At 49.2% G+C, this 12,668-nt stretch overlaps 1 protein-coding gene across 1 annotated transcript in view; it reads left to right on the forward strand.

The window, feature by feature from the left end:
* The first annotated feature begins 376 nt into the window (after positions 1-376).
* The window catches only part of ATP6V1C1 (ATPase H+ transporting V1 subunit C1), a 96,644-nt gene continuing 84,352 nt past the window's right edge, over positions 377-12,668 (forward strand). The window contains exon 1 of the mRNA XM_040354817.1: positions 377-494. The gene's annotated coding sequence lies outside the window, so the exon portion shown is untranslated. The remainder of the gene's footprint in view (positions 495-12,668) is intronic.

Below are 12,668 nucleotides of genomic sequence, written 5' to 3' on the forward strand. Positions count from 1 at the left end.
TGCTTGTAAGCGTTCAGTGTTATGAATGAATTGAGCTTATTGTGTGTGTTCCGCTGTTTACAGCTGTGTGTGTTCCGCTGTTTACCGCTGTGTGGCGCTGCGGCGCACGGCTGCGCTGATGTTGCCCCTAGAGGCAGAACAGCTGGCTGGGCTCATCCCTCGGTATGGGTGTCAGCTGACACAATCATGTGATACGATGTGTGACCGGCGCAACGAACAACAGAGCGCCATCTACTTTATAATACGTGTCTCCATACTAAGCGGCCATCTTTCTATAGCCCATTCCTTACGTTATCAATGGCTTTGGCTTCTACAAAATGGCTGTCCAAAGCCGTGTACCGCGGACACATTGGAATCTATGTGTTCGTATTTTGTCCTTCTTCCTTGTAATGAGAGCTGTGCGGTGGTTTGTGAGTGAGAGGATGGCGGAGAGGTGCTGAGCAAAGCTGTCGCCTGTGTGTAGCGATCCCAGTCTTCGTTCCTCGTTCTCCCAGGTATGGATCTGACAGTACCATGTATACAGGGCAGACAGCAATCAGCATATACACGGGGGGATCTGCTGGTGTCATCAGTGGGTGGGGAGATCATATGACTGAATCACCCATCTGAACATTGACACCATTCACAGAGGTGACACTGCTCCTCCCATCTGTTGGGGGGACTACAACTCCCAGCAGGCACAGGGCATTTGTTTTGTCCTGCAGCTGGCCTAAGAATTCTAGATGATCCAGTTATTTGCAGTGACATTTCTAGATTTTGCCACCAGTTGGGGGGGCTGTCATTTTTATATAGCGCCGACATAGACTGTTGCGATGCTTCTTAGGAATGACTAAACCGTTTACATCGTTTTGGGCCCGTCACACAGGCTTTTCGATCAGGACGGCCTGTCAGGTTTCCAGGTGGACTTGATCAGACCTTGCACTCTCCCCTATGGAGCGGAGGATGTCCGCGGTGACACGTCTGCTGACATCCACCGCTATCCCATCCAGTCCGACAGATCTAGCGGTGTAGTGCAGTGATCATCAACCCTGTCCTCAGGGCCCACTAACAGGCCAGGTTTTCACGATAACTGAAATACATCACAGGTGGTATTATTTGCTGCTCAGTGATTGCAGTATTCTCGTTTGCATCTCCCCAAGGTAATACATAAAACCTGTTAGTGGGCCCTGAGGACCGGGTTGATGACCACTGGTCTAGTGGATCGGATGACAACAGACTGGCGTTCCGTTTCCACCAGATTTCCTCATAAAGGAGAGCAGGACTGTGTCCATGTCTGCTCTGCATGGTGAATGGAGACGGACCCGTGATCCGCCTGATCAGCTGAGCGATTCCCCCCCCCCAACTGCGAGCAAGCGGATTTCACAAACCGGAGGAGCTCGTGTGAGAGGGGTCTTACCCCCCCCCCAAGGAGCTTACACTCCTTAAGGCTGCATTCACACCTAAACATCTTTTAGCTGGAAGCCGCTCAACATGCAGAATCCCATTTATTTCAGTGGCCCCTGTTCACACTCAGATGATGGAATGAATGGAATTTTTCTTGTTGAGCAGCTTTGAGCTACAAAATGTTCAGGTTTAAATGCAGCCCAATAGAGATCAGCTTGGGCGTGTTCAGATGCACTTCAGGACCCACATGGCTGAGCCCGTCGGGCACCTGTCATTTGTAATGGGCCAATCGTTTGTGGCCGAGGCATTCCCTGCCACTTGGCATGATTGGACAATTGCAGGTGACAGTTTCTGGAGGGCTCAGCCATGTGGGTAAGACCACTTTCACGCTGGGGCAGTGCGGGCGTTGGCGGTAAAGTGCCGCTAGATTTAGCTGTGGGTTACTGCTGTTATAGTGGCGTGATTTTAATCCCCCAATAGGGGCTAAAAAGAGGTTTAAAATCAACCCCCTTAGCGCTGCTTTCAATAAGATTTTAAGGCGCTTTGGAAGTGGTGCCCATTCATTTTACTGGGCGGTGGCACCGCTCCCCCACTGCCCCAAAGATGCTGAATGCAGGACTTTTTTTCCTGTCCTGCAAGCACACCGCCTCATACTGGGGCTACAGAAGAGGCAGTTCACAAGCGCTAAAAGCCTGTTACAGCGCCCCAGTGTGAAAAGGGTCTTATGGCCCCGTACACACATTCCGAATATCGTACGATTTTTTTCACGTAATAGTCGCGGGTAGAAATTGAATCGGTTACTAAAGTCACAAATTCTCATACCCCTAAAAAAAAAAAATAATCGGAAGTGATGTCATGTGTTGTAGTGTATTTGTATTGTATTTTCAGATGACATTTGTACTGACTAAACGAAAATCGTACGATCTGGAATCATACAAAGAAAATTGTCGTGATCGGCTCTCGAAACCTCTGTATTAACGATCTGATTATCGTACAATTCTTCCTTGGATGACAGTTTTCATACGATATTCGGATCGTGTGTGCGGGACATTAGAGATGAGCTCAGACATCCTCCAAACACACCTTCAAACTTATTTTTTTCTACTCCAGAGAGCTACAGGCCAGGTTGTTCATTCTCCACTAGGGAGCTCACTGGAGTCCAGGAAAAGTGGAATTTTGGGTTATTGATGAGTTCAGGAGATACCTGAGCTCATCTGTATTTAGGATGAGTCAGAAAATGACTGTGCTGGGCCTTGTTCTCACTAGGGGCAGAGTTTACCACCCTGAAAAGAGATCAACGGTAGATCACAGGCGTTCAGGAGGCGGCAGTATCGTTGCTTCTGAAAAGCAATTTTTATTTTGAATCCAAGGAGGGGATACTGTGCTGCAACCACATGCCAAGTAGTTGACACGTGGTTATTAAGGATGAGCTCCGGCGTGTTCGCATAGAACACGTGCGGAGCCCGCCAGGAAGTCGGCACCCGCGCTGCGCTAATTACAGCCAGGCAGACATTTCCCGATCTCTGCAGCTGAGCATCGGGAAATGTCTGCCTGGCTGTGATTAGTGCAGCGCGGGTGCCGACTTCCTGGCGGGCACCGCACGTGTTCTATGCGAACACGCCGGAGCTCATCCTTAGTGGTTATGGTATGGTCCCATTGACTTCAGTGGGTGCATTTAGCAGGCGATACCACATGCTAAATGTGACATAGCATGTTAAATTTGCAGCAGTGGGACCATGGTAATCTATACGGCCCTGAATTGCCACCATGTTATTTTTTTGGTTGGGCAGTCTGGGGCAGTAAAAACGCGGATCAACCTCTTGTTGTTGCTGTTCATGTGGAAGACCTCGTAGGTTTGCAGCAGGGCTGAACCCATTTGAGAATTGTTTATGCTGTGGTTACTACAGGCAGGTGGGTAGAGGAGAGTACTCTGGAGGACGTAGACCCATAATACTGGTAGGTGTGCACCGGCCTGATCTCAATAGGAAAATCGCATTTTAGAAAATCGAATCGTCCAGTAAGTGGTTAGGACCACCTAGTAAGAAATGTCTCACTTTTGCAAGTTCATTTAAATTTGTATTTTGGGCATTTTAGCGCATAAATAACGCCTGAAATAATCCTGCCCCAGCATTCTCAATGTGAAAGCCTGAGGGCCCTGAGGCGATGCGCTGGCGGGAGGAAAAAAAAATCTCCTGCAAGCAGCATCTTTGGAGCGGTGTGTATACCGCTCCTTCCCATTGAAATCAGTGGGACAGCGCGGCTATACCGCCCACAAACCACGGCTGCATTAACCCTTTTTCGCCCGCTAGTGGGGGTTAAAACCACACCACTAGCGGCCGAATATCGCAGTAAATACGACGGTATAGCAGCGCTAAAAATCACGCCGCTATACTGCCACCACACCTCCCGCACCCAGTGTGAAAGGGGCCTTACAGTCCTTCTCTTTTTTTTTTCTCTCCAAGCTTTATTGAACCAATATTTTCTGGTACAAAATCTAATTTGGTTTCGTAAGAGGACACAAAAACGAAATTTCATCTATTGCGCCAAAAAAAAAAAATAACTGCTGGTTGTTTTAATTTTTTTTTTAATTTTTTTTTCATTCATTCATTTTTTTTTATCATTTTTCATCTAAACGGCTCAATGATCAAATAATAATCAAATTAGAAGTCCACCCTTCCCTATTATCCTCACCATGAACCCTTGTAAGACCAGAGGGGTAAGTTTTATGGCTAAAGCTGGGCTAAAAGACATTGGATGGTCAGTCTTGGAGCCCTGGTTCACACTGGGTACGATTTGGAACGATTTGAGATGCGATTTGACATGTCAAATCGCATCTCAAATCGGCGGCAATTGTCGGCAATGGCACTGTCCTAATCAGTGCAATGCCGCATCTGCGATTTCAAAAAGTAGTTCCTGTACTACTTTTTGCGATTTCAGGCCGCGATTTACATTAAATTGCGGCCGAAATCGCAGCGAAATCGCGGCAAAATCGCAGCCGCAAAATCGCGGTAAAATCGCGATTTTGAATTCGCAGCAGTGTGAACCTAGGCGTAGTCTGTACACGCTGATTCATATGGATAGCAATGCGTGATTTCTACCAGTAGGATCATTGTACTGGTAAAAGAATTCCCCATCTCCCCCCCCCCCCCCCATTCATTCTGACATTGTGGAAGAAATGTCTTAACTCATGACAGGAAATGGCCTGACTACTCACTTCAGTTCTGTGTATTGCGATTGCTAAATCTAAAGAAGGGAAGTAGTCCAGTGATTTTAGGAAAGGACTTGCTTCAATGGTAACTATAAGCTATATGTACCAGACGGGCTACTATGGGTACATGAGGTGGAATAGATGGCCTCCTTCCTGGGGAATGCTCCTCGTAGCTCTCTTGGGCACCAGTCAAGGGAAGCCTATGGGCCAGATCCACAGAGAGAGTACGCCGGCGTATCTACTGAAACTAAGATACGACGGCATCTGGGTAAGATCCGACAGGTGTACGGCTTCGTACGCCTTCGGATCTTAGATGCAATACTTCGGCGCCCGCTGGGTGGAGTTCGCATAGTTTTCCGCGTCGGGTATGCAAAATAGCGATTCACGACGATCCACGAACGTACGCGCGGCCGTCGCATTTTCTAACGTCATTTGTAGTTGGCTTTTTCCGGCGTATAGTTAAAGCTGGTATTTTGCGGCATATAGATAGACTTGCGTAAGTCGTCCGTGAATAGGGATGGACGTAATTCGCGTCCAAGTTAAAAAAATTACGTTGTTGCAACGTCATTTCGCACAAAGCACGGCAGGAAATTTCTGGACGACGCATGCGCAGTTCATTCGGCGCGGGGACGCGCTTCATTTAAATGAAACCTGCCCCCTGATCGCCGATTTGAATTCCGCCGGCAGAAAGACACTACGCCGCCGTAACTTACAGCGCGAAATCGTTGAGGATTCGAAATTCCGCCAGGTAAGGTACGGCGGCGTAGCGTATCTCTGATACGCTGCGGGGATCCAATTCTCTCTGGATCTGGCCCTATGTGTTTGGTCCTTTGGTCTCTGCTGAGAAGAAGGGGGTGCCAGTCTATACGTCTCTGCATAGAGAGCATGTAACTAAATACCTGGGGATTTAACTCAGAGTTTTGGTCATGTGACCACCACTGGACGGGACCTGAAACAGCATTTTCTCCAGGAAGGGTCATTATTTTAGCCTTTCTGTCACCTGCTATGTATCTAGCAACATACAGTATTTGTATATAGATGAAGATTAAATCCACTTTTGTTCAGTTCATCTTAAAATGTTTAAGATGAGTTGAAAGAAAATCGCTGGATTTCCCCCATCAACCCAGTGTTGGAGGAGTCCCTCCTGTGGAGCCATTGTGTTCTTCCAATATACTCACAAATGGAGTTCTTCCACTGAGAGAACAGTGACTATTGCTAACGGCTCCCTAGCAATAATCACATGTAAAATCCATCAGGCTGGTTGAACCCAAGTTCATTAATCGATCGATTGATCAACTTGGGTACATTCAGCCTGCCCATACAGGGTTCAAATCTCGACCGGTTCTTGCTGAACTGGCTGAGATTCGAACCGTCTGACAGGCTTTAGTTTAGCCCAAACCTTTGATGGAAAAAGGGATCTCCTGAAGGCTTGCTTTTCATATTTCACTACTTGGTCGTTAAACAGTACCTTCATTCATTAATGTTGCTTTTTGAGAAAATGGCAGGGGCAGAGAACACAGATGTGGGGATACATGTACTACATGAGTACATTGCTGGAAAGATGCTTGTTATACCTGAAACCTAAAGGGTTAATCCTCAGCATTGTGTAAAAAGACTATTTGATCCTGTCTTCTCTGATCCTCCCCTTCTTTCACAGTACCCAATCCATCTTCTGATAGTACAGAGCCTTGGGGGCACTCTGCACATGCTGTGTATTGCTAGAAAGGTTTTTTTTTTTTTGCATGTGACCAACACAGGGCCAATCAGCACTGTCCGGACAGAGGGTCAGGAGTCATGCAGTTTCATAGGACAGTCAGAGGAGAATGAAAACTCCTCCTACAAGCTTTAACTAGACACTGTTAGAAGTCACAAGACTGCTATTAACTGCTAATGAGAAAAGGTATTTAGCAGTTAATAATTACTAAACTAATTTAGTTTCCATGTTATGTGTACTGTGGGAGACCAGATATAGGAAATGCAGGGTCCTGGGTTTAGTAACACTTTAAATTCCATCTTTATTTATGTCTGTACATGTTACATAGGATTTGACAAGAACTTGGTAGACAGTAGCCAAAAACATTACTTGTAGAGCCATATCCATCGTATCGGTGTTGCAACAGGCCAACGTAGATGAGCTGTTGAAGGAATAGTCCTACAGGAAGGAAAACCGATCAAAAAGAGAAGCAAACCAAGACTCTCAACTCTGGCAGCATAACCGATCACGTTTCTGACATACTGCATGATTGCACTTTGTGTTCTCGGAATGTCTTTTTCATGAGTTGTACACAGGACCAAATCAGATGTGATTAGGATATGTTCCTTTGATCAGGAAGGAGTCTTATTTTCCCCCTCACTCCATACCTTCGATCCAGTAGTCTTTTGGCCATTGATGTGATGTCCTGAAGATCTTCTGATTCTATATTGGTGATGGGAGGTTCTGATCGATTCAGGGAATGGCACATATGTAGGGGCATCAGTGCTTTTATTAGAGAAATGGCCAAAAAAGGTAATAAGCTTTGAAAAAAAAAAAAAAAAAAAAAATGTGATCGATTAATGACAATGTGATCAGCAATTCTGGGGGGGGGGGGGGGGGGGATGTCAAGAATTGAGTTTACGGGAAAACCCTCCCCCAGCCCCACCTTACTCTCCTGAGCCCCATCTCGATCCAGCGATGTGCATGAGAGCAGTCCCCCTCTCTCCCTCTCCTGATTGGATCCATAACAAGTACAAGCCGGTAACTCGACAGCTTCTACATAGAGAATTGTATTATAGCATCAAAGCAGTAACATCATCCCCAACTGACGCATTTCGGCCTAAGCCTTACTTATTGGCTCACACAGCACCAGTAGCCATTGGGTCCTGCTGCTGTCAATCGCAGTCAGCCGGTGATTAGGAGAGAGTGGGTGAACAATGTCCATTTACAAGAGATTTACTCAGGAGAAAGCCTGCTTGAATACCCCCATAGTAAGAGGCTTGCTATTGACGGCGCTCAGTGGGGGGGGGGGTTTGGGTAGCCTGGAACAACAATGGTGGACCAAGAAAGAAGAGGATCGGGACTGCTCTGTGCAAAACCACTGCACAGAGCATGAAAATATAACATGATAAAAAAAGATGGGCGTTCCTATGCAGAGGGAACATGATTGACGGCCGGCTATGGCGCGTCACGCTTCCTGAAAATAGCCGGAGTAGGACTCGGCTCTTCACAGCGCTATACGGCGCCTGCGCACAGACTAGGAGCTGACTACGCAGGCGCCCTGAAGAGCCAAGTCCTACTCCGGCTATTTTCGGGGAAGCGTGACGCGCCATAGCCGGCCGTCAATCATGTTCCCTCTGCATAGGAACGCCCATTCCCCACGGGGAGTCTGAAACTTCACTACGGGATTAAACTGTGAGTACGGCGCCAAAAAATAAAATAAAGGCATACTGTAGCTCGCGCTAGTATGCTTGATGGCATGGTAGAATTTTTTTTTTTTTTTTTTTTAGGGTGAACCCCCGCTTTAAGTCTATTTTGTGCCCAGAGGTTATTGAAGCTTCAATGCCCAAGCCAAGTTTAGCATCATCAGAATGCGTCAGTTAACTTGTCGCTAACTCCATAACTAATTTGTCATCTTGACGGTAATTTCTGACATCTAGAACCCCCCCCCCCCCCCCTCCCTGCTGCTATGTTGGTGTCCTCTCTGCACAGGGTACTCTGCCACATGACTCACAAAGGTGTATTGCGGTCACAAACTGGTAAATTAGGGACGGTTTGTTATATGATCAGCAGTATTATGTCAGCACATCACTATTTGTTACTTTGTTTTATTGTGAACGATGTGCCCTCAGGCTACTTTAGCCACTCGGAGTGTTTGCAGTATAAACAGTAATTGCACATATAGACTTTAGTGTCGGCTCTTCAGTTTGACCGCTCAGTGTTATTGCTGTACACATAGCGGCAGTCTAAGCAGCAATTACATTCTCACAAGCTGTTCTGTGTTTGTTGTGCGTTTTGCTACATATTTAATGATTGCACATGCAAAAATGATATGACTGGAGGCTACGGTGTTAGAAATAAAGGAGCAAACAGATTGAGCCGTGGCTACTAGGTAGAATACAGAAGCGAATGCCTTTCCAGTGCTCTTGTTCTTTTGTAATTTTTAAGTATTTGCACCCATAGTAGGCCCTGGAGATCGGTCCTGTAAGGCAGTGGTCCCCAACCTTTTTGGCACCGGGGACCGGCTGCGTGGACAAAATTTTGCCAAGGCCCGGTTGGGGGGAGGTTGGGGATGGCATGCGGGGGGTAAGCGATTTTTTGCGGGCAATTTGTCAGCGCATTATTTCTATTACATTGTAGTAATAAATGAAATAGTTAAAGCGGATGTGCCATGGGAACAAAATATTAAAAGTCAGCAGCTACAAATACTGCAGCTGCTGACTTTTAATATTAGGACACTTACCTGTCCTGGAGTCCAGCGCCGATCGCAGCAGAGCACGAGCGATCGCTCGTCACTCTGCTGCTCCCCCCGCCATCCACGCTCAGGGAACCAGGAAGTGAAGCGCTGCGGCTTCACTGCCCGGTTCCCTACGGCGCATGCGCGAGTCGCGCTGCGCCCGCCGATTGGCTCACACGCTGTGTGCTGGGAGCCGAGTGTTCCCAGCACACAACGGGCGACAGACGGGATGTGACGGAATGCCCGTCTTTCGCCCGTATCGTGTGGCCGGAAGTGGGTGCAAATACCTGTCTTTAGACAGGTGTCTGCACCCCCCTCCCCCCTGAAAGGTGTCAAATGTGACACCGGAGGGGGGGAGGGTTCCGATCAGCGGGACTCCACTTTAGGGTGGAGGACCGCTTTAAACCCACCATAATGCAGAATCGGTGGCAGCCTACCCCCCCACATTACATTCCCAACCTCCACTTTAATATCCTCAGCCCCCCTCATATGACAGTTCTTGGTCACCCCAATTTAACTTCTTCAGGCCCCCCACATTACAGTCCTCAGTCCCCACACTCCAGTCTTGGTCCCCCCTCCACACTCCAGTGCTCAGCTCCTCTTTAATGTCCTCAGCCCCTCCCCCCCAAATCACAGCAATCCTGAGGCTCGGATTCCCCTCCCCACATTCAGATATTAGCGCTTTACTTCACCCCCTCACCAGTGCTGGGACTAGGTCATCCAGCGCCCAGGGCGAAGATGGCAAAGTGCGCTCCTCCGGTTCGAACTTGAGCCCCTTTCACACGGGCTTTCCGATCAGGTCTGTCTGTCAGTTTTTCAGGCGGACCTGATCGGAACCTCCATTCACTCCTATGAAGCGGCACAATTTTGTGCATGATCCTGACTGCGCGTGAACCTAGCCTTATAGCGGTTTCACACTGGTGCGCTGTGGTTTGACCACGGTGCGATTTGTATGTGTGATTTACTTGCAGTTTTAGGTGTGCTCCTGTTGAATTCTAGTGGACTGTGTGTTTTCTGATTGCACATCAAGGATGCAGCATGCAAGTCTGAGATTTGCTTTCATGAAAACGGTCTAATAGAATTGAATGGGAGTGCACCTAAAACTGGGGGGGTAAACTGCATATACAATCGCACTGTGGCCAGACCACAGCACACCAGTGTGAATCTACTATTGGCCCCCGTTCACATTGACTGTGGCTTTGAAATTGTGCGACCTAACCTGAAAATGGCACAATTTTAGAGCCGCATCTCAGTGTGACTTTGGGTTGCAACTTTGAAGACATCTGTGTGGCTTCATTCAGATGTCTATTGAAGTCGCACCCTAAATCGCATGTACTACTTTTTCAAATTGATGCAGCGACTCAAAGTTGGCGTTGCATTGATTTGAACACTGCCTTGCTGGCAATAGGATGTGACTTGTCAAACTGCATGACAAATTGCTTCAATGTGAGGGGGGGGGGGGGGGCTAAAAGATTAGAAAAGAGAATGTGCTAGGCTGCATGGTGAGTACAGGACAATTATGAGAGCTAAGAGCAAACTGGGATGGAAAGGGTGTAAGATCCCTGTCTGGAATGCTGAGCTGAGACGGCAGCATGGTGAAGATTTATGGAGGGACAGCAGATAAAGGACCACGGAGAAGGGGAAAAAAATTAACTAAGCAGGGGAGCGAGGAGTATAGGTGCCGAGTGACTTACTGTGTGATCGTGCAGATAAGGCAGAGAGAAGTGTAGACAGGGAGGAGCGGAGATGAGCTGCTGACCACAGTAAAAGTAACAGGGAAGAAGGTGAAGTGACCCGGTGATGTGAAATTTCCTCGGACTTGTGAAAAAATCGGACCCGCGTCACTTCCGGTGCTCGTACGTCAGAGCACAGCTGATCGCGGGTCCACGGCGCATGCGCAGAATTTTTTTTTGGGTCCGTGAATATCCTTGACTGGGGTAGGCGGGCAGAGGCGGATCAAGCACAATTCAGAGACTCGGGTGGGCGGGGCGGAGGCGGTGCAAGAGTTTTAATGACATTATCGGCAGCACCGCCTCCAGCCCCGTCCCTAAGCAGAGCTTCTTGAGGTCCGTGAAAAATATAGATCTGGGTGGGCGGGCGGAGGCGGAGCAACATTCTCAATTACATTGCAGCCAGCACCGCCTCCAGCCCCGTCTGCTTGTTCCCATACTATTTTGGTCCGAGAATTTCACAGACTCGGGTAGGCGGGACGGAGGCGGAGCAACAGTTTAATGCCCAATATTAAAGTCTCTCAAGAAAATGTCTATTTAGGTGGAGAGCTTCTGAATACCCGACCAACAAACACATTTCCATGTTATTACTCATTTCAATGGGAAAGTTTAAAGTGCCAAAAAGTAAAGTTCCGCTCTTCTGTATTTTTTTAGGCTCCATGTACACGGGACCATCCTCACCCCCCCCACCGCCATCCTCCCAGCTGTATGAATCACCCCCCCCCCCACCCCCCCCCCACCCCCCCCCCCACCGCCATCCTCCCGGCTGTACGAATCACCCCCCCCCCCCACCGCCATCCTCCCGGCTGTACGAATCACCCCCCCCCCCCACCGCCATCCTCCCGGCTGTACGAATCACCCCCCCCCCCCACCGCCATCCTCCCGGCTGTACGAATCACCCCCCCCCCCCACCGCCATCCTCCCAGCTGTATGAATCACCCCGCCCCCCACCCCCACCCCCACCGCCATCCTCCCGGCTGTATGAATCACCCCCCCCCCACCGCCATCCTCCCGGCTGTATGAATCGCCCCCCCCCCCCACCGCCATCCTCCCGGCTGTACGAATCACCCCCCCCCCCCCACCGCCATCCTCCCGGCTGTACGAATCACCCCCCCCCCCACCCCCATCCTCCCAGCTGTACGAATCACCCCCCCACCACCATCCTCGGACCTGTGAAAAAATCGGACCGCGTCACTTCCGGTGCTCGTATGCCAGGAGCACAGCTGATCGCGGGTCCAAGGCGCATGCGCAGATGCTTTGTTTTTGGTCTGTGAATATCCTAGACTGGGGTAGGTCACTTATGCCCGTCATACGCAGCACTTGTGCCCTCCATATGCAGTCACTTGTACCCGTCATACGCGGCACTTCCTTCTTCTTCTGTAGTGGCGGCTGTGGCTCCTGTGTCTGCTCGGCTCCTCAGGCTTCCTCCGTCATGTCTCCTTTTCCGCCAAAGCGTTAGGCATCCAATAGGATCTCCTAAAGCTTTGGCCAATCGGGAGACAGGTTTTACTGACCTGCCTGCTGATTGGCAAGGAGGAACTTTGGTGTGAAAATAGCTTCTGGCTCTTATCACGTGCTTAAAGATACACACCCCGCCTATTCCCGCCATAGTATTTCATGCGTCCGGCATCCTGAAAGGGGCCAGGCACATGAATAGGGAGGGCGGCAGAGGTGACGGGGGCGGTGCCCATGCATTGTGGGCCCACCATGCAGGGGCCACCACTGGTCTTTGATCTCTGTCAAGTGCTGGGGTCTGGATCACCTCCGCTGCTTTTCCTCCAATCGGGCCAAAGAAGCTGAGTGCGAGTTTACCTATAGCCCTCACACTGGAGACTTGCACACCATCATCATGGCATCCCAGGACGGTGGGTATCAGGTCACGGGAAGGCAGAGCGCATGTGTGTCCCGCTTTGGGGT

The sequence above is a fragment of the Rana temporaria genome, chromosome 5 (assembly GCF_905171775.1).
Source record: "Rana temporaria chromosome 5, aRanTem1.1, whole genome shotgun sequence".
NCBI lineage: Eukaryota > Metazoa > Chordata > Amphibia > Anura > Ranidae > Rana > Rana temporaria.